This window comes from Denticeps clupeoides, unplaced genomic scaffold (genome assembly GCF_900700375.1).
Source record: "Denticeps clupeoides unplaced genomic scaffold, fDenClu1.1, whole genome shotgun sequence".
NCBI lineage: Eukaryota > Metazoa > Chordata > Actinopteri > Clupeiformes > Denticipitidae > Denticeps > Denticeps clupeoides.
Window position 1 is genome coordinate 74,905 of NW_021629769.1, and position 21,690 is coordinate 96,594.

At 45.5% G+C, this 21,690-nt stretch overlaps 1 long non-coding RNA gene across 1 annotated transcript; it reads left to right on the forward strand.

The window, feature by feature from the left end:
• The first annotated feature begins 13,877 nt into the window (after positions 1 to 13,877).
• On the forward strand, positions 13,878 to 17,602 carry LOC114773761 (uncharacterized). Its single transcript, XR_003744470.1, has 3 exons — positions 13,878 to 14,188; positions 14,739 to 14,872; positions 17,509 to 17,602. It is a non-coding gene; the product is annotated as an uncharacterized LOC114773761 (long non-coding RNA).
• Positions 17,603 to 21,690: the final 4,088 nt, after the last annotated feature.

The following is a 21,690-nucleotide window of genomic DNA, read 5'->3' on the forward strand; positions in this document are numbered from 1 at the left end:
TGAAGGGCTTGATCACGCAGTGTTCAGCCTGAAGCAGGGCAGCTTCCCCACCCGGTGGAGGTGGAGCAGAGGTTGGATGAAGCTTGCAGCCATTGTGATTGAAAAAACTATGAACATGCTCAGCGCTGTCTCATCCTCTGTTAGGAGATTTTGGATGAGAACGAGAATGAAGACCGGGGTGTGGGTCACCAGCTCATACACCAGGATGACCAGGACGATCTTGAACGCCTTCATCTTGGCCTGACTGGAACTGCTGCTCTTCGGCCCCGCTCCGGGTCCAGGCTTTTTCAGAGCTCTGAGGATGGCCAGACAGCAGAACATCTTCACGGCGCACAGCGGCAGACTCACCAGAGCCATGATGAAAAACATGATTTTCAACAAGCTGGCACTAGTAAGGCTGATGCTGAAGATCACAAGCCAGATCACGGCCGAGCACATCAGCCGGTATCTCAGCGGCCGAGACCTGAGGAAGGTGATGGGGTGGAGCACAGCCAGGTGGTGTTCCAGACAGATGCAGCACTGGAACATTGGCCGAGCACAAACCACCGCCCCCAAAACGAAGCTTGCGGCTTCCCCCAGAACATCTAATGGCATGAAGCAGTAAGCCGGTAACAGTCCTGATCCAACACAGAAGAACATCTCACCCACTGCCAGGTTGAGGGAGAAGATCTCAGAAGCGACGCCACTTCCCGTCCCTGAGACGATGAGCCACATAACGTAACTGTTCAGGGGAAAGCTGAGCAGGAAGTTGATGCCTACAGCAGTTGTGGCCATGCCTTGCATGATGGGGCTTATGCTGATGGGGGTGGAGAAACTCATATTGTATCCATCCATGTTTCAGGAGCTGCTGCCTCTGGAAAACAAAACCAGATCAAATTTGTCAGCAGAGTTCTCCACATTGCAGACATTTTCCCAGAGTTTAGAGGATAATATTCTTCTCCAGTGCTTCCATGATGTCTGTTGAAAGACGTTCCAGGAATGAGCTTCTGCAGCAAAGTTCAATGCTGCATTTAATCTTCTCAGCAGTGGATGCCATTTTCAAACTCACACCATTTGATGAACAAAGTGAAAAAACACGACATGTTTGTCTCTGGCTTTGTTTAATTTCTAATTTAGACGTTTTAATTTATTCCTTTAATTTATTCCTATATTTAATTTATTAAAAGTTAACCTTGTCTGAATCGTGCCGTTTTAGTGGCTATTAGTGAAGCTCATGGCTGCAGTGAAGTCATTAAAAGTGAAGAAGCTGCATTTACGCTGCTGGTTTTGGGGAATTATTTGCCAAATTAGGGTGGCCACCAATTCTACATCAGGGAGGAAAACCTGAGTTACTTATGTCATTTTACAAACTACTTTAAACCTGAAAAGCACCTCAGTTCAGTTCTGCATCTGCATATCTGACAGCTCCTTGTTCCAGTATGACCAGATTTTTGGTGGCTAAATTCCCACTTGATAACCTCTTTTCCAAATTCCCGAGTTACATTAGAGTGCAGCATTTATTAATGAACATAAAACAATCAAACCATCATTACCTAAAAGCACACCAGCACGTCTATTATTAAGTGTTCCCTAATTGAGCCTTAATTCATGCAGTGAATGAATCAGATGCTACTTATCCAGATGCGGCCATCTGTGTCTGTGCCCTGTTGTCTCTGGCCGAGTTCTCCAGTCTAGCAGAGCTGAAGATGAATTCTGCCATCGCCTGACATGCAAATCCTCAGTGTGCAAGTGTGGGGTCATGATGAAGAGTGATGCTTGATGAAAGACTGCGTGACAGAGGTGTGTTTTGGCTGAATAGTTCCAGTGAAGGGAAATATGCATGCTTCAGAGTCCCAGCACATTTTGGACAATGGCATGCACCCAACTGTGTGGGAACAGTTTATGGACGACGCCTTCCAGTTCCAACATGACTGTGGTCCTGTGTTTAAAGCAAGGTCCATAACGTTTGGTCTGACAGAACACCTCTGAGATGAATTCGAATGGAGATTGTGAACGACACCCTCTGAACCAACGGAATGGTAAAAAAAATCCCACAAACACATGGAAATTTCACAGAAGAGATGAAGCTGTGACAGAAAAGGAAATGATTTAAACTCTGCACGCAGTAAAAGCCGGTTAGAAACACAACTCTGCTCCACACGGAGCCTGAACTACAAGCTGCTGTTGAATTCTGACCTGGCAGATTTATAAAAATACAATTGTTGGACGTTTCTAATTTGAAATTTAAGGACATGGGTCAACTGTAAATGTCTTGCAAAAAGGTCCAGAAGCTGGTAGGGCATGATCCTGCAAGTACATGTTGAAGGGATCATGATTAAAAAAAACAATGGATGCGTCCATCCATACTCTGTTAGGCAGCTTTGGATGATGGTGACAAAGAAACACCAGGATGACGAGGACGATCTCGAACACCTTCATCTTGGCCTAACTGTTGATACACCGACAGCAGAGCGTCTTCACGGCGGACAGCGGCAGACTCACCAGAACCGGATGGAAAAAACGAGGTCCACATTGCTGGCCCTTAAAGAGCTGAAGGTGAGAATTACAGACCAGATCATGGCTGAGCACATCAGCCTGTATCTCAGCATGCAAGAAGTGAGGAAGATGATGGTGTGGAGGATGGGGCCAGGTGTTCCAGACAGAGGCAGCACTGAAGCAGCGGCCGAGCACAAATCGCCGCCCCCCCCAAATCGAGCAGGAAGCTGATGCCTACAGCATATGCCTTTCATGATGATGTTCATCTTGGACAGGGTGGAGAAAGTTCAGGAGCTGCTGCCTCTGCAAAACAAAACCAGATCAAAATTTTGACAATAACGTTCTTAATTACGTTAAGTTAGATGTTACCAGATGAGCTTCTACCACCAAATACCACGATAGTCTCTCTTAAAAAACTCTTCACATATGACGGATCAGACTAGTGGATAAAATGAAATATACATTCAGGGAAAATTACAGGTCAAGTTAGTGGGTTACACACCCTCTAACAGGTTACAGGTTTAGTGGGTTACACACCTGCCTATTAACCTGAAGAATCCTAAACAACCATAAACTGCCCCATATTATTCAATGCTCTTCAACACAATATATTAATTTAGTAGTGTAAAAATGAATTATATGATCTTACAGTGCTGATTGAATACATGATTGCCTTCACCAGTGCCTTGTCTTGTATTCACCATTGTTTTCCATGTTGGCACACCGGCAAGGCATGTCAGGGAAGAAGGGACACAATTTTTCCACAAAAACAGTGCACATGGACATCTACACAGAGGACAAAGTGAAAATACAATGACCAGATGTGCACTCAACACAATGAGGATGCATTTAGTCAAAGTCTTTATTGTCATCTCACTATATACAAGTACACAGAGAGACAAGATTGCAACACGTGACCTATACACATGACAAGAGGTGCACACATTCAGGAAATTAGGAACCGGAGCACAAAATGTCAGGATTGTGACACTGTATATGAGCGGGAATGTCAGAAGGCCGGGAGACAGGGCAGTTTTCCAGCTCGGTGCAGGAAGAGAAGAGGGTGGGTGAAGCAGGTGGACACGAGGAATATGAAAACCGAACTTCTGCCCAGGTAGCTCTGCGCTTGCGTCAGGCTACTGTTGACAGCCATTAAAATTGTCAGAGGTAGGTATCCCACCATCTCCGACATCAGAATGACTGAGACGATCTTGAAGGCTCTCATCTTGGCACCATCTTCCTCCCTGCCTCTGTCCCCCGGGCCTGGCTGTCTGAGAGCCCTGAGGATGGATAGACAGCAGAACAGGGTGACCACATACAGCGGAAGACAAACACAAATCCAAATCACATACGAGAGCTTTCTGGCAAAAGAGCAAAGCAAACAAAAGAAGAGAACCAATGCCCAAATGGTGGCCGAGCACGCCACCCTGTAACGCAGAGGCCTGAACCTCAGGAAGACGAGTGGGTGGAGCACGGCCAGGTAGCGTTCCAGGCAGATGCAGCAGTTGAACATTGGTAGGCCGGTCATCAGCAGGCCAGAAACGAAGCCCAGAGCTCCGTCAAAGCCGCTGAGCCTGGCCAGTGACTGCACGGGAAACACCAGAGACCCGGCACAGAGCAACACCTCGCATATGGTCAGGTTGAGCGGGAAGATGTCTGAGATGACGCCGGCCTTCATCTCCACCAGGATCAGGTGCAGCACGTAGGAGTTGATGGGCAATCCCAGGATGATTAAGACCAGAGCCCCGCCCGCATCCAGGGAGTCTGTGGCCTCCAAAGGAAGAGTCCCGTTGGACATCTTTAGATCTTTCCCTGAAGTCAAACCAGCCAAATATTAAGTATTATTCAGCACTTAATAATGTGAAGGAAATATATCAGAACTGTGTGGTGTTCAAACCCATCTGCCACAACACTGAAACCACCTGCTGCTCCTCCTAAACCTGGACTCTGAAGCTGTCTGGTGGCATTTGGTACCAAGATGTACTAAAGCAACAAAGGATCAGACTTGTTTTTCCAAAACATCTTACAGACGATCTGGAGAATTTGAACAACCCAGAACAATTTTTGTGCTGCAGTAGATTTTCTGTAGAATCGGACCAGCACCAGATAACTCCTACATGCTGGAAACACTCCACTAGACCCACATGTAGATGTTTGTCTGGTCCATATCCCTCAGAACCTGACACCTACGACCCATTGTTAATCAGATCATCAGCGGTTTTCACTTCACCTGTCAGTAGCCTTCATTTTGTGGCTGATGGGAATATTTAAAAACTGAAACTTACCGTCTTTGAGGTGATATGATTATTCCCGTAAAATTCGGCCACTCGTGTCTTCTCTGCACCTGTGTAGGACCGTCTGTCCTCTACTGCATCATCTCTAATAGAGCAGCTTAAAACATTTGACATGCAAATGAATCTGACCAGGACCGGTCACCTGTACCCACAACATGTGAAGACCGGAGGATTTAAGAAAATTTTGCTTCCATTTATTTCCATGTATTTATTTTCATGGTTTTTACAGATTAAAGTCAAGCCCCGCCCCTCGTCACCTGTTTCAACTTCCTGCTTCTCACCTCATTGTCTGGTTAAGAATCCTCTTCTCTGTTCAGGTGTGTTTCAGGTTGTCTGTTTGACTGTCCCCTCTCCGTAGTTGGTGAGTTTACCTGGCCGCCTCCCCTTCTTCTCTCTGTCGTCCTCACCCTTTTCCCCCCGTCTGTCCCAGTCCCCCTCTCCCAACGTGTTGTGAGTCCTTCGCTTTACATGTGACCGGTCTCGGTTTCTCCGTTTTGTTTCGTACTTCGCTTATTTTTGTGAAATAAACCTGTTTTCTGCATTTGAATCTGAGTCTGTGTCGTGACACTTCCTCGTATCGCATTCCGTAGAATCTTTCCTTAACACCTGTACTGGTGTGACCAGGAGATGTCAAGATCTCTTGTTTCTATAGTTTACGAAGTGGGCTCATAATAAAACCATTATTAATGTAGTTTTGTAAAGTTTTTAGTCAGAGACATGCAGTGCATCGTGGGTAAGTAGTGAACTCACAAACACTGCCAGTGTAAATTGAGATTTATTTTTATTTACATTTACATTTATGGCATTTTGGAAGACTCCGTGTTCCAGAGCAACTTACAACATGCTTTAATGTTACCACGAATGAAGTCACCAGTTCTGGTTCACTAGGACTCAAACCATGAACACGGTCATTTTATTCACTCTGTTGTAGTTTTTACTTCTATAATTCAGACGATAAGAAAGTTACAAGTTAATCTAAATATTCTCTAAAGAGGAAGGTGTTGAGCTGCCGTGTGAAGGTGCTCAGTGACTGAGCTGGAAGTTCATTCCACCACCGAGGGGCCAAGACGGAGAAGAGTCTAGATGAGCGTCTTCCTTTTACCTTCAGAGATGGAGGGACCAGGCGAGCAGTACTGGAGGCTCGGAGTATACGAGGTGCAGTGCGAGGTGTAATAAGGTCTGTGAGGTAGGATGGTGCTACTCCATGTTTGGATCTGATGGGGGGTGTGTGCACCAACTGGGATCCAGTGATATTACTAGGGACTGAACAAGGATCTGGGTGGCCTGTGTTGGTAGATATTGTAGATAAGGACTCTACACAAGTGGGAAAGATGTGAGTAATGAGTTGGTTTTCTATAGTTACTCCAAGGCTGCGTACAGTTTATAGTGATTTAAATGTGTTGCTGTATTAATAGTAGTGGTGGGCCGTTATCGCCGTTAATCTATTCACAAAGTTGGGTTGGGAGCTGGGTCTATACTACGCAAGCTATTGTGCCGGAGTTAAATGGTTACACTAGATTTATAAGTATATTTCTTCTTTCTTGTGTCTTTTAGTTTCTTATTTTCTAAAGACTTTTATTTTGTTTTTGAGACCCGGTTCAGGTCTCTTGGACACATGGCGTGAGCTGTGAGAGGTGCGTGGGGTTTGTGTGCAAAAAGTTATTTCTTTCATTTTAATTTATGTACATATTAGGAATATTTTGCATATGTGTTATTTTGTGAATATTTTTTATGTTCTTTTAACACTGTATATTGTAGAGAGGTGCAGAAAGACGCGATGTTCTGACGCGACCTTGCTTTTTGTACAGAATACACTTTGCACAGAAAATCTCTTGGGTGTCAGCTCATCATTTGTGGTTCAAGAAACTGAATCAAAAAATTACACAACGCAGAAGAAGAACCGCTACACTATGATGACTTTCACCTTGATGTTTTAGCGTGGATGTATACCTATCTGAATTGCACTGTAGGGGGCGAGAACGAGTCTTCGAACTGTGAAATTACCACATCAAACGTGACGTGGTAACATGGATGCAGCTATTTAACTGAATAAACAGTTGGTAAACACAAGTACATCTTATTGAACATAATTAATTTTCATCACCAATTATCATAGTAGAACAGCTTTCTCAAGCATATTGTGATGCATTTTGGAAACAAGAGATCTAATGCGCCACCTGGTTCTCAAAGACTTACTTTTAGTCATTATTTGGGTAGCACCCATATTCTGAATGCCTTCGGCAGAATTCAAATGAGACATTTTAATATAGATTAATCTAGACTAATTTTTCTTACTAGATTAATTTATTTTACTCTAGATTAATCTAGATTTATTCCAAGATTACAGTGAGATTAATCTAGATTAAGAAAATTAATCTATGCCCACCTCTAATTAATAGTCATGTACAGGACAGTATTTAGAAAGAAAGAGTCTTTCAGTTCAGGATAATTATATTTGGGACTTCCATCATGTTTTTCCAGGAGAAACAACTTGTATGTCCGGTGCAGAAAACTAATAAATCACAATAAAACATGTCTGCATCATATGCTGGTGTTTTTCACGTTCATTCAGTAAGGATTAGCAGTATTTATGAATTATGCATTATGTATTAAATCTCACACTTCATGCCCAGGAACGTGCAGATCAGGGTTGTAGCTGCTTCTGCTGTAGCTCTGAAGGATTCTGTGGGTGCGGCTGGTTTTCGTGGCGCAGGGCATCTTTCCCGCCCGCCGCAGGTACAGGAAAGGATGGATTAAACCGGTCAGCGTCATGATGCAGATAACAAGCACCTTGGCCAGTTTTAATTCGGACAAGGTTAAATCCTCTTGTATGGCTGTTAAAATGATCAGCGGAGAGTAGGTCAAAAACTCTGACATCAGGATGACTGAGATGATCTTGAAGGCCTTCACCTTGGCCCGATTGGACCCTTCTCTCGTGTGCTGCTCTGACCCTGGCCTCGGCCGTCTCAGGGCCCTGAGGATGGCCAGGCAGGAGAACACCTTCACCAGGAACAGCGGCAGACTGACACTCACCCAGATTAGCACAAGGATGGAGACCATGAAGGACGACAGCAGGCAGGAGCTGAGAACGATGGGCCAGAGAAGGGCCGCACAGACCAGCCTGTACCGCAGCGGCCGGTACTTCCGGAAGGGGACCGGGTGGAGCACAGCTATGTAGCGCTCCACACTGATGCAGCACAGGAACAGGGGCCGGCCGGTGGTGAAGAAGCCAGAGAAGAAGCTCGTCGCCCTGTCAACGGACGCGAAGAATCTGATGATGAACAGAGGCGAGCAGAGGCCAATGATCGTCTCCGACACGGCCAGGTTGAGGCCGAAGAATTCACCGGCAACATCCGCTCCGGTGACGATCAGATACACCATGAGGCCGTTCAGTGACAAGCTAAACAGGAAGCTGATGGTGGCACCGGCAATAGACGCATAAAAATGAGCTAGGACCATAGACTCGTTGTCTTCCGACACGTTCATCTCGTCACAGTCAGCTGCAAAAAAAAATGAAATACAGCATGACATGCGTGCTTTTACACAGAATACAGTAAAACAGAGCAGCAGAACAGTAAAACCCGGTTTTTACTCCCGAACGGACCATCGGTCCTCCTTCATCAGCATTGATCGTGTCATCTCGGTGGAAATGGGAGCGGTTACAGATCCCGTCTGAAAACCCTAATCAGAAAATCGTTGGGATCTGATGACATGGATTCATCATTTGGAATCAACACACAAGACACAATGGACGGTCCATTTTCCAGCATCTTCTAAAAAAAAAAACCTACCTGTCGAGCGATCTTTTTCCCATTCTGACTTGCTGAGTTAATGTGAAGATCGAAACACCAGCCATGCAAATGCAGTGAACTGTACTAACGTGCTGCATGCGTGAAACGTGAGAAAGAACCGGCTACTCTCTGGCATTACATTGTGCTTGTGGTAGTGGCCTAGTGGGGTAACACACTCGCCTATGAACCAGAAGACCCAGGTTCAAATCCCGCTTACTACCATCGTGTCCCTGAGCAAGACACTTAACCCTGAGTGTCTCCAGGGGGACTCTCCTCTGGACTGTAAATTCTAGTTCTGGCAGAAGGTCTGGGTCTCTATCGTCAGGGTGCATCTTCATAAATGAACTGAATGCACTGAGCTGAAGTTTTTGAACAGTCAAAAGGCTTGATTGTGCTTTTGAGGCACAGTTTGCAGTTTACTACTTCCATAACTTCCATAACATAATTGATACAAATTTGTCCCTTTTTATCCACTTTTATTTTATGTTCTGATATGTATTCCATCAGTAAAGCATCTGCTTGGTTGCAGACTGATCCAGCCCCCAGTCTCAGTGCGTCCTTATTGCAGTTGATCATGAAAGTTAGCATTTGGCAGCCATTTGCTCATAGTGAACATTTAGAGATCGTTTCAAGCAACGCAAAAGGGCGGCTTGTTCAGTAACAAATTGGAGTAATTGTACTGATTTACATGCATGATGAGCAGCTGGGAAAAAAGATGCAAATCCTGCCCGTCACGTCAACACAAGACACATGAAAAGCAGGTGACCGTGACCCTGTGACCCTAATCTAGTCAAACGAGCAGCATTTGGACAGGTTGTTCCCTCGTCCTAGCATGACAGGACAGACAGGGACCGATGTTGGTGATGAAGTTGGTCCGAATGTTGATCTGAAACAGCTGTGTCAGCTGTCACGTAAGCATGGACTATACAAATATTTCACTTTGACACAGTCGTCCATAAAGACTGTGACTCTGCTTGCTCCATAAAACATACAAAAATGAAATAAAACGTGACCGTTGGCATGAAACAATGGCTGCATCAAGCTACATGTGGAAATGTAATGAAATATTCAGCATGCTGAATGTCCAGAAGAGATTAAAGAGAAAAACAGTGAAATAATCCACAATGACAGGCCATCATGTACAGATGAGTTTATTGCATTTATTGTGAAACACAATGATGGGAATCATGTCAGTTAATTTCAGCTCTTAGTAACTGGGACTGTGTCCACATATCACTTTTACATTCCAACAGGAAAGACGTTATTATATGCTACTTCTACTTTAAGAAAATATGAAGTTATGAAATTAAAAAGAAAATTACATCTGTAAGTGCCCCATACAGCAGGGCAGTTTCCCCACCCGGTGCAGGTAGTGGAATGGATGGATAATACCTGTTGTCGTCATGATGTAGAAAATAATGGATGTGCTGACTCTTATCTGCATGGTGGATAAGTATTTTTGAAGGCCGAGGAGGATCACCACGCCAGTGTATGTCACCAGATCAGACATCAGAATGACTGAGATGATGTTGAAGGCCTTCACCTTGGCCTGATTGGCTCCGTCTGCCTCCCTGCCCACAGGCCCGGGTTGTTTCAGGACCCTGAGGATGGCCAGAGCGCAGAACAGCTTCACCAAGGTCAGAACCAAGCTCAAGCTGAACAGACCGTAAACGACCTCAAAGGTGTTGGTGAAGCTGACCCCAGAAGCACAGAGGACTAACATCCATGCCCCGGCAGAGCATGCCAGCCTGTACCTGAGCGGCCGGAACCTCAGGAAGGTGACGGGGTAGACGACGGCCAGGAAGCGCTCCACACAGATGAAGCTCTGGAACGTGGGCCGGCCAACTGTCAGTAGGGCGGTGAAAAGCAGTTGTGCTCGAGCCAGGCGGTTGGGGAAGATGAACTGGTTCAAAGGGAACACCTCGGAGGTGACACAGAGGACAATCTCAGTCACAGCCTGGCAGAGAGGGAAGAGCTCGGCGGCGAGCCCTTTTCCTCGGCCTTGGACGATCAGACAGACCACGTAGATGTTCACCGGCAGCACAAACAGCAGACAGGACACAGCACCGGCTGTAGGCATGTAACTTGAGTAGTCTAGGAAATTGCTGTGGAGCTCAGGGAAGGTGGTGAGATTCCTGGAAGACGCATTCATGTCTGCAGAGGATCTGGAAGGAGAAAATCAGTTCCATGTGAAGGCTGTCAAGTGTTCCTTGGTAAGAAGGACGAGTGAGAGTGTCATCATCACACTGACAGGACATTAATTGTATTATTTACTGATCCATGTGACCTATTGGTAGAGCAAACACTCCTGATATTGCTGACCAATCAGAGAAGCTGCCCCGCCCATTGACAATATATTAGTTTTTTTTTCCTTCCATGTTATTGACTATCCCAGTTCTTCATTCAGCAGCACATGACTTAATTTCTTCATCAGGGACATGGTGATGGTGTATTGGGGACAATATAAAAACACAATGTAAACTGAAGCAAATCCATGACTCATAACAGGTGGGACACCTGGAGCTTCACAGCCATGTCATTTTGGTTCCATACCATACATGCTCATGTGACCACCAGCCGAATGTTGAGTTGGTCCCACAGTGGCCACCAAAACAGCCCATTAGCCCATCCTCTAGACCTCTGAATCTATGCTGTCATGTCTTCAAGTGTCATCAAGTCTTCAATAGCAGATTGCTTTAGTCCATTATGTTGTGGTGTGGTATCTCCATGGACTGAACATCTTTTTCTGGCACATCCCACAGAAACTCAATTATACTGAGATCTTGTAGGCCAAGTCAAAATTGGTGGTGGTAATGGAGAATGGACAAAACGAGCTCCCTGACTGGTCTTTGGCTATGGAGGTCTGTGTTCTGAAACCATATGGAACCAGCTATTCAAGCTCCAGGAGCTCATCTACAGTCCAATCATCACTCAACTTCAATGACATCCAATGACCCAATCTCCAGTGTGCTGGTTGGTCCACCAGCATAGATCCTGACCACTGCAGACCAGGAATATCCCACACAAGTTGAAGTTTTGGAGATGCTACGACCCAGAAAGTTTTTTTTCTCTTTCCATCCCATCACCTTCAGTGAAACAGTGTTCACTTTCTGCCAAATGCATCCCACTCACTGCTAGCTACCACTGTGATGAGATGATCAATACTGTCCCCTCCACCACTCAGCAATATATATATGTCATATTTTATTCTTATTTAAAATGTGATTACTTAGTGATATAAATTTTTTGGAAAAGAATAATAATCCACTCACACGATCTGTTTGTCGTCCCTTTGAGAAGATTCTCTCAGCTGTACCTTTGGTGTTCTGTGCTGGAGGGTGAGCAGCTCTTGACTGTGGAAATGTAAATGATGCGTACAGCATGCATGGGGATAATGAGATGACGGCATCCATCTTTATTAATAATGTCTGGTGAACGCAGTAAACTGGCAGTGATTAAACTATTAATAACACTTAATTATACTTTCATTTGTTACATGTTATTATAGTGACCATTTCTTTTAAAACTGTATACATTTCTTTTCATTATGACAGATGTATGTAAAACAGATCCGTGAACATCTGCCATGCAAATGGTTACTGACCAGATGGTTTTGGTAGAGAAACTGGTGAACTGGTCACATGTGGCCTTCATGGCCACTGCACACAGAAACACGGGAAAAACAAGGCTGCTGGGAATCTCCAGTGTCTACAATGGTTTTGTTGTTTCTATCCATGTAGAACTTAATATTACAATAAAATAGTGCATCAAGAATCAGAGATTGCCCTAGATCATCATGGTCCAAATCATGGTTGCTATGGTAACTAGGTCTTACAATGTTTTAAACAGAAAACATCTGGCAAAAGTAAGAAATGCAATGTCATATTTTTGGAGGTCCCAAGAAACTCTAAAACGGTAACATTTCAATGTGATCTGGCCTGCAGCTCTCCGCGCTTTTGTGCCTTGACAGGTCTTGTATGGACAAGGTTTAAGACAGTCCAGGAAGACCTTCAAATCAATATCTTAAAATCTGTCCGAAAAAGCCAACTGACATAGTAAAAATTGAGCGAATTCAGTGATGATGGACTAGGGGGCAGCAGAGGAGCAGGTTTTTCAGCTTTCCAACACGCTGGAGATAAAGGAGAGGGTGAGTGAGACCGGTGACAGCCATGAGGAAGAAAATCGCCGATTCGCCAAGTTGAATCATGGACATCATCTGTGCAATTGTCATCACGACTCCGAGAGGCAAATACGACACAGACATGGACAACAGCGAGAACAGAATGACCTTGAAAGCTTTGATCTTGGCCTGATTGGCTCCGTCCCGGTCCTTGCTCCTGTCTCCTGGCGCAGGCCGTTTCAGAGCCCTGAGGATGGCCTGGCAGCAGAACAGCTTCACCAGGAACAGCGTCAAACACAACGTGCTCCATATGTACAGAATGAAAGCCGCGTTGAACGACAGAATGAGACCGCAGCTGAGGATGACCAGCCAGGTCGCGGCCGAGCCCGCCGCCCGGTAGCGGAGAGGCCTGAGCCGCAGGAAGAGAAGCGGGTGGATCACGGCCAGGTAGCGCTCCACACAGATATAGCACAGGAACAGCGGGCGGCCGGCGATCAGGAAGCCGGAGAAGAAGCTGGACGCCTGGCCGAGGCGCAGAGCAGCGAATATCTCCAGAGGGATCATCACGCTTCCGACGCTGAGGATAATGTCGGAAACAGCCAGATTGAGGGTGAAGACCTCAGAGGCGACCCCGCCCACGTCTCTGGTGATGAGCAATATTGTCCAGCAGCTTAGTGGCAAAATACAGAAGACATTGATGAAGACCCCAGTATTAAACAGAACCACGGCTTCCCAGTAGCCGTTAGTAAAGTTGCCGTTCATCTCTACAGCTTGCAGGTCAGCCAGAGTGTGTTCCTGAAGGCAGGGTATATGAGCAAAAGATGGTTAAACAACACCGTTCATTCAAAATGACAAAAAAGCACACAGACAGATGAGTCTAGATCTCCAGGGTTGGGTCTGTGATGGAGGTCTGTTCCTTGTGATCATTAGAAGAATTATGTGATTTATTGTCACCTTAGCTGAAGGAACCAAATGATTCTTAGTGCTTGTAGCAGTCGTGCAGTTGAAAAAAAATGAATGTACAGAGAACAGAAGGACTAAAGGTCTATCTTTCCGAAGATATATGATATTCAAGCTCATCATGAAAATAGGAAACAGGCAAATGGGGAAAATATATATATATATATATTTTAAAGGGCTTCACATGAATCATCTCCACAACCACCATTCCGTTTTCCATTCTCAGCCCAAAATAATCTGACGTGAGAGAAATACCTTATAGACCACGCTCTGACACCTCCAAGCTCGAACACACCTCATACACGGGTATTTATAGTCGGCGGCGTGTCATAAAAACCCCTGCCATGCAAATACGAATGCAAACGCCACTGGAATCCGGGGGGACGGCGGTTTCATGTCTTCGTTGTTATTTTTCATCAAGATCCCTAAAATAAAAATGAAAGCGTTTTCTGAACATGATTTATCGACGTGTCAGGGCAGAAGCGCAGCAACGCCGATGAAACAGCGATGTTCACGAAACGAGTGGACTTGATCGTGCAAAGGAGCAGGTGAGTATCACACTTTTGATCTATGAGTCAGTATATATGGGCTGGTAGTTGCCTAATGGGTAAGACCCTCGCCTAAGAACCAGAAGACCCAGGCTCAAATCCCACTTACTACCATCGTGTCCCTGAGCAGGACACTGAGTCGTTTCGTGGTAAGAACTCAGTGACTGAGTGAGTTATTCCAGATTGGCGCTGATTAAATTGAATGGGAATCACCTGTCACTGTCTTCCTGTTTCCATCCTGTGATGTCAGAGCAGAGAGACACATTGCATTATGTTTGTTGTGCCTCAAGGGTCAGTACGTGGATGAATGCTGCATCCATCGTGGACCTCTAGTGGGCACCTGGTCTGCAGGTTTGGTTAAAAATCTGATCAATCATTTCGAAGCCATAAACAATAATTAAGTGACAGGTTTGCATTCCTTACATTTGAAGAGGTTGCATCATCTCTGTACAGTGTTTTTATGGGCTTCATTTTCATGAAGATGGGGGGAAGTGAAGAACGTAAAGAAGTGTTGGAAAGATGTGAATTTGTAGCCCTTCCTCACGTTTAGGCTCCTGTGGTTTGAGCCACGAGTGACGTCAGAGGGGGTTTTAAATGGCGCGTGACTGATGGAGCGGAGGAGGAGAGGAGCAGACAGGAGTCCGTCTACATCCTGGAACATCCAGCACCTCCCAAACTGAGCAGGTGAGAACATGTACCTTGACCATGCGTTGTCGCCGTTTCATATCCACTAAAATATCTATTCAAAGCTGAAAAGCACAGTTAAATAGTTATGGTTGTCGTTACCCTGAACCCTTACCTTTCATTTCTTCTTTGAATGACACTAGAATTTAAATGAGAGTTTCAGAGCTGAAGCTTGTTCTGTGTGTTACATCCACTTTCATTGTCAGAATTCATCAGTATGAGCAGTTTATCTTCATGCATGCCACACATCAGCTTTTGGGATGAACTTTATCAAAGAGATGGTATCCATCTGCACCATCATAATTAATATATGGTTAAGGAATCCTTTGCTGTGGGTGATGGTCACCGGTCATTACTGGAGATGCGTGGGTCCTGTGGTCACGTCCAGTTGGAAGTCGAGTTGTCCACATAGTTTATCAGGTCACTGTAAATAATAAAATTATGAAAATAGTATAGAAAACTGAACTGAAATCTGTTTGTATGAAATGCCTGTAAAGGTTTAATATTCCAGACTGGAGCCAGACTCTGAATTATGGAGGATGTTTTGTTTTCTCTGACGAAAGAGCTTGGATGCATTTTAGTGGTCTGAGCTGGAGGTGAAACAATACAGAGATTCAGGTCACCCTGTTAACAGACCAGAGGAGCCATTAGGGTCCAGAGCCCGGGGCCACGGAGAGGAGTGAAGATCTGAAGAGCAGCAGATATCGTACACACACACACAAACACACCTCTACCTCCTATAGTCCAGTCACTTTAATACAAATACACTGAGGTATATACACTCAATTAAAACCGTAAGAGTTTCATTAGATTTTCTGAGGTCTGTGTGAGACATTCGTATATTTCAGTACGTGTACTGAAATACTTTGATAAACTTTGTGGTCCATCGTGGTGGCCCCGCTGTTTTCTTTGGAGAATTATGGGATTTGTTTTCTCCTTGTTTTTGTGCGGGAGACCAGGACCAACCTGAGAAGTGCTCTGTGCTCCAGGGTTGACCTGCTCCTCAGATGAGTGGAGAGCCCATCTTTGTGTTTGCTTGCAGGAGCAGAATTACGAGAGCTGCAGCCACACGAGTGCTTCATTAGTGCCAGTGAGCTGCTCTCGAAAGAGTAATGGACTGAGGACCGGGGGGGTGGGCCCATCGCTGGACGCCTGTCTCTGGTTTGGTGTGTGTTTCTGGGTTTGTTAATGAAAAATGTGAGGATGCTGAGGAAAGTGAGAAGTTTTGGGTGGTAGTCGGGTTGTAGTATCCTAGTGGGTAACACCCTCGCCTATGAACCAGAAGACCTGGGTTCAAACCCCACTTACTACCATTGTGTCCCTGAGCAAGACACTTAACCCCGAGTGTCTCCAGGGGGAGACCCTGTAACTACTGATTGTAAGTCGCTCTGGATAAGGGCGTCTGATAAATGCAGAGTGAGTGTAAGTGTTCTCTACGTTCCTGAGGGAAGAGAACAGATGAAAATTTTGTTGTTGAGAACAGAAAGTTTCCATTTGCTGCTTTGTTGCACTTTAATGCTTCTGTCATGCTGAACGCGGCGATTGACAACATGGTGTCAACTGAAGTGTGGAAACGGACTGAAAAATCTATTTCTGTCTGCAGTGAAGCCCCCAGACGTACAGATCAACAGTCCGCTCTGCGTGGCTCGGTGGAGTAAAACGTGGTCCCGTCCCCACACACTGCTCCCCTGTCATGGTGCCCACTGTCACCTAGGGTGATGGTTTAATACAGAGGACACATTTCACTGTGTGAAGCAAACCTGAGTTCCTCGTGTCACGTGAGTCGTGGCCTCTTTTCCCCACATCCACTCTGTTGAAATGGCACTTTACTTTTTACTGGCTAACCAGTTAATTTTTTGCATTAATTTTAAGGTTTTTTGAATACGTGCAGCTCATTCTGTTACATTCGGTCGTTAGAACCGTTAGCGTGAACCTAGTGTGGAACTGCCAGTGGAGTTGCTGGTCCACCATGAGGATCCGGTGCTGAAGACATGTTGATGTTAAAATTAATGGAAGTTCTTGAAGCTGAAAGGTCAGGACTTTGCTGGTGTCTGCTCTCCATAAATAATCTTTTTTTGCGGTGGGGATGTTGTGGTGCCGCGTTTGAGAATGTTGAGGGATGTTGTGGTGCTGCGTTTGAGAATGCAGAGTTGAAGTGCTGCTATGCGATTTTTCCCGAGGATTAGAAGAACCGTTTGTGATCCCTGCTTCAGATGGAACATCACGCAGGGACCAATTGGAGTGGTGGCCAAGTGGTTAAGGAAGCGGCCCCGTAATCAGGGGCCCCCGGTTCGAATCCTGATCAGCAAAGGTGCCACTGAGGTCCCCTTGATGGTCCCGCAGGCACCTGTCATGGTACCCACTGCTCACCAAGGGTGACGGTTAAATACAGAGGACACGTTTCACTGTGTCACCGTGTGCTGTGCTGCAGTGGTATCACAATGACAACCACTTCACTTTCACTAGAGGCTGGGCCCCCGCGTGAAGTAAATCTGGAATTAGATCTTCCCAAGCCTGATCATACACCACCTCGACCAGAAACCATCTCAGGGTCATATCTGCCACTCTGTGTTCCTGTAGTCGGGGAATCCTGAAATGAGCCTTGCTTACATGTGAAACCTTCTGTGTGTGTTTAGGTGGTATGGAGACCCTGTTCCTGGGCGTGCTTCTCCTCTCCAGCTCTGTGGCCCTGAACCCCGAAGACCCGAATGTGTGCAGCCACTGGGAAAGGTGAGTTCATGGACAAGTTTCCACAATAGCGAGACTAATTCTAAATTTCATGACAGGTGCAGATTTTTAACAAAAATATTTTTATAAGATGTTTATCTGTAAATGACTACATTGAAATGGTTATTTAGCTAAATCTTAAAACTTTGTAATGTTCATGTCACGATCCGGTCCGATACCCATTGTTTCATTGTTGTCATGTGAAATGTTCCCTAATCGTTTTCACCTGTGTCAAACGTATAAAGCTGCCCTGTTCGTTTCTGTTCGCTGTCGGGTCTTTAACGTTATGTCCCGTGTTCACCAATTAATGTCCTGTGATTCACCATTAAACCCCGGTTTCGTGATGTCAGGTGATAGCGTCCTTCATTCCTCGTATCCTTGTCACCTCTCGTACTCCTCTCCGTGCACCCGCATGGACGTGACAGTTCATGTCCAATGTTCATTGTTCATTAGATGGATTCGGACATTTAGAATTTCCATAGAAAATGCTGGCATGAGCGAATGAAAATGCTTTCTTTAAAAAGCATATTTCAGATTGTTCCCCATCCAGGGGTCTCACCCCAACATCATAAATGCAGACATGGGCCTGCAGGTCCGGCGGGACGCGGCTGTGAAGGAGTATGTTTGGTGAACAGAGCGAACTGCCACTTCGTCTGCAGGTGGACGTCGATTGTCTCGGCGTGAGAGAGGAACTTCTCCGATTGATCAGAGCGCTGGCCGGGCGACGATCAATAAGAACAAGCGCCTCCGTCTCCCCGATAACGACGTTCCCTCTCCTCAGATGCGGATTTCTTTTATCCGTCTGGAGGGACCCAGCAGGCGCACGTTAGAAGTGTCGGTCCGTCTTCTAACTGGACTTTCTGTCCCCTCGCAGAGCTACGCCGGGTGACGGTAAGGAGTCCTACGCTCACCCGTTCAACCAGATTTACTAAGCAGATGCACCGACACCTCAAACTGGTTCAAATGTACCAAACCACCGGTGGGTAACGAACACTCACACACACACAACACACACTCACACACACAGCACTCATGCTCACACACAAAACACACACCACACACACAAACACATGCAGCATTCACAAACACTCACACACGCACGCACACACAACACACACTCACACACACCACAAACACACACACTCACAAACACACTCACAAACACACGCCGCATTCACATACACTCACACACTCACACACGCACTCACACACAACACACACTCACACACACACGCACTCATGCTCACACACAAACACACACACACTCACAAACACATGCCGCATTCACAAACACTCACACACGCACGCACACACAACACACACTCACACACTCACACACACACTCCACCACACACGCACTCATGCTCACACACCAACACACACACACTCACAAACACATGCCGCATTCACAAACACTCACACACTCACACACACACGCACTCATGCTCACACACAAACACACACACACTCAAAAACACACGCCGCATTCACAAACACTCACACACACTCACACCTTCACACACACACTCACGCACATACGCACTCACAAACACACACAAACACACACTCACGCACACACACTCACAAACACACACTCACAAACACACGAACGCATTCACAAACACACTCAAAAACACACTCACAACACACGCCACATTCACAAACACTCACACACACTCACGCCGCACACACTCACACACGCCGCATTCACAAACACTCACACACGCACGCACACACTCACACACGCACACACTCAAAAACACACGCCGCATTCACAAACACACGCCGCATTCACAAACACTCACACACACTCACACCTTCACACACACTCACGCACATACGCACTCACAAACACACACAAACACACACTCACGCACGCACTCACAAACACACACTCACAAACACACGCACGCATTCACAAACACACTCAAAAACACACTCACAAACACACGCAACATTCACAAACACTCACACACACTCACGCACGCACACACTCACACACGCCGCATTCACAAACACTCACACACTCACACACACACTCACAAACACACGCCGCATCACAAACACTCACACTTACACACGCACGCACTAACTCACAAACACACGCCGCATTCACAAACACACGCATGCATTCACAAACACACACTCACAAACACACGCCGCATTCACAAACACACGCCGCATTCACAAACACTCACACCCACTCACACCTTCACACACCACTCACGCACATACGCACTCACAAACACACACAAACACACACTCACGCACTCACAAACACACACTCACAAACACACGCACGCATTCACAAACACACTCAAAAACACACTCACAAACACACGCCACATTCACAAACACTCACACACTCACGCACGCACACACTCACACACGCCGCATTCACAAACACTCACACACTCACACACACACTCACAAACACACGCCGCATTCACAAACACTCACACTTACACACGCACGCACTAACTCACAAACACACGCCGCATTCACAAACACACGCATGCATTCACAAACACACACTCACAAACACACGCCGCATTCACAAACACTCACACACACACTCACACACACGCCTTCACACACACTCACGCACGCACTCACAAACACACACTCACGCATGCACTCACAAACACACGCACGCATTCACAAACACTCACACACACACTCACACACACGCACGCATTCACAAACACACACACACACAAACACACTAACAAACACACACACACTCACTCACACATGCACACGCTCACAAACACACACTCACACACAACACACATTCACAAACACACACACACGCATTCACAAAACACTCCCACACACACAAACACACTTTCAGCCACAAACACACTCATGCATACACACACACACACACACTCACCGACCAGAAATGTTTGGTCTGTTTGTATCTGGTCACTTCTAGTGTGCGTGTTGTTGTCCATCGCAGGATCAGTTTATAAGACGGCGTACCGGCGCGGTTGTGAGGACCATGTATCGCCGTCGTTCCCAGTGTTGCCCTGGTTACTATGAGACAGGAGACCTGTGTGTGCGTAAGTCCACAGGATTCACTACAATTTTACAGTTTTTTACAGGCGCTAGGACGCATTTCTCAACACTTTTGCAAAACTCTTCACACAATTCTCCTAACTGACATTCAGCTTGGCAAAGCAGTTCATTTCACATTCAAAATGCACTACAACTACCACAACACTTTATTCAGGTCTCAAATAAACTCATTCTTCTCCAGAACACTAGCAGAGGTTGACAGCCGACAAACACACTTTGTCACCCCACAAAACAATGACCTAAAAAACACTAACAACATGTAGCATTACACAGTGTTTTCTTGTGTAAAACATGGACACGTCTCTGTTTATAATTGCAATATATGTTACTGGAATGAATCAGACATGATGCAGAATTTATCAGTATTTGTTTATTCATTTTTATTTTTTGTAATTCCAAAATACAAGAATTTGTATACACACCATCCCACTGATACAGATACAATAGTAATGCTAATCTACTCGGTCTTCTCCATTTGGCCACAGGTTCTCATCCCCATCACATATGTCATCAATACGCCTAGGAAAGAAGTAGCTGTGATCTCATCTGAGACTACAGCTCTTGATCTTCCTCTTATTCTTCTTCCACCGCGCATACGTATTCCTCGCCCCCTCCCAGCCACTCTTCTTCCTCTTTCAGCCACTTTTCCATTTCTGGCTGGGTCCATATTTACATCAAAAAAACATATTCAGCAGTCGTCTCCTTTTGTAATGAAATTGAAAGCGTAACACCTGTGTAGATGTTCATCTACGATGAGAATCGGCTGTGGCCGGTTTAAACTGCATTTTAGATTTAAAATATGTTTCAAACAATATTGCTGATGAATTTTGCGGTCTTATTCAGTTTTGCATTATGTTATTGTTTTGAACATAAGTTTAACAGTTTTGAGAACAGTATGTAAGCGTTGTGCAAAATGTCCTGTACGTACAAAGATTTTTTGGCAGTTGTTGTGTCTGTGTGAGAAAAGAATTCATGAAATTTGAGAGATGTAGTCATTGAATGCATTTTGT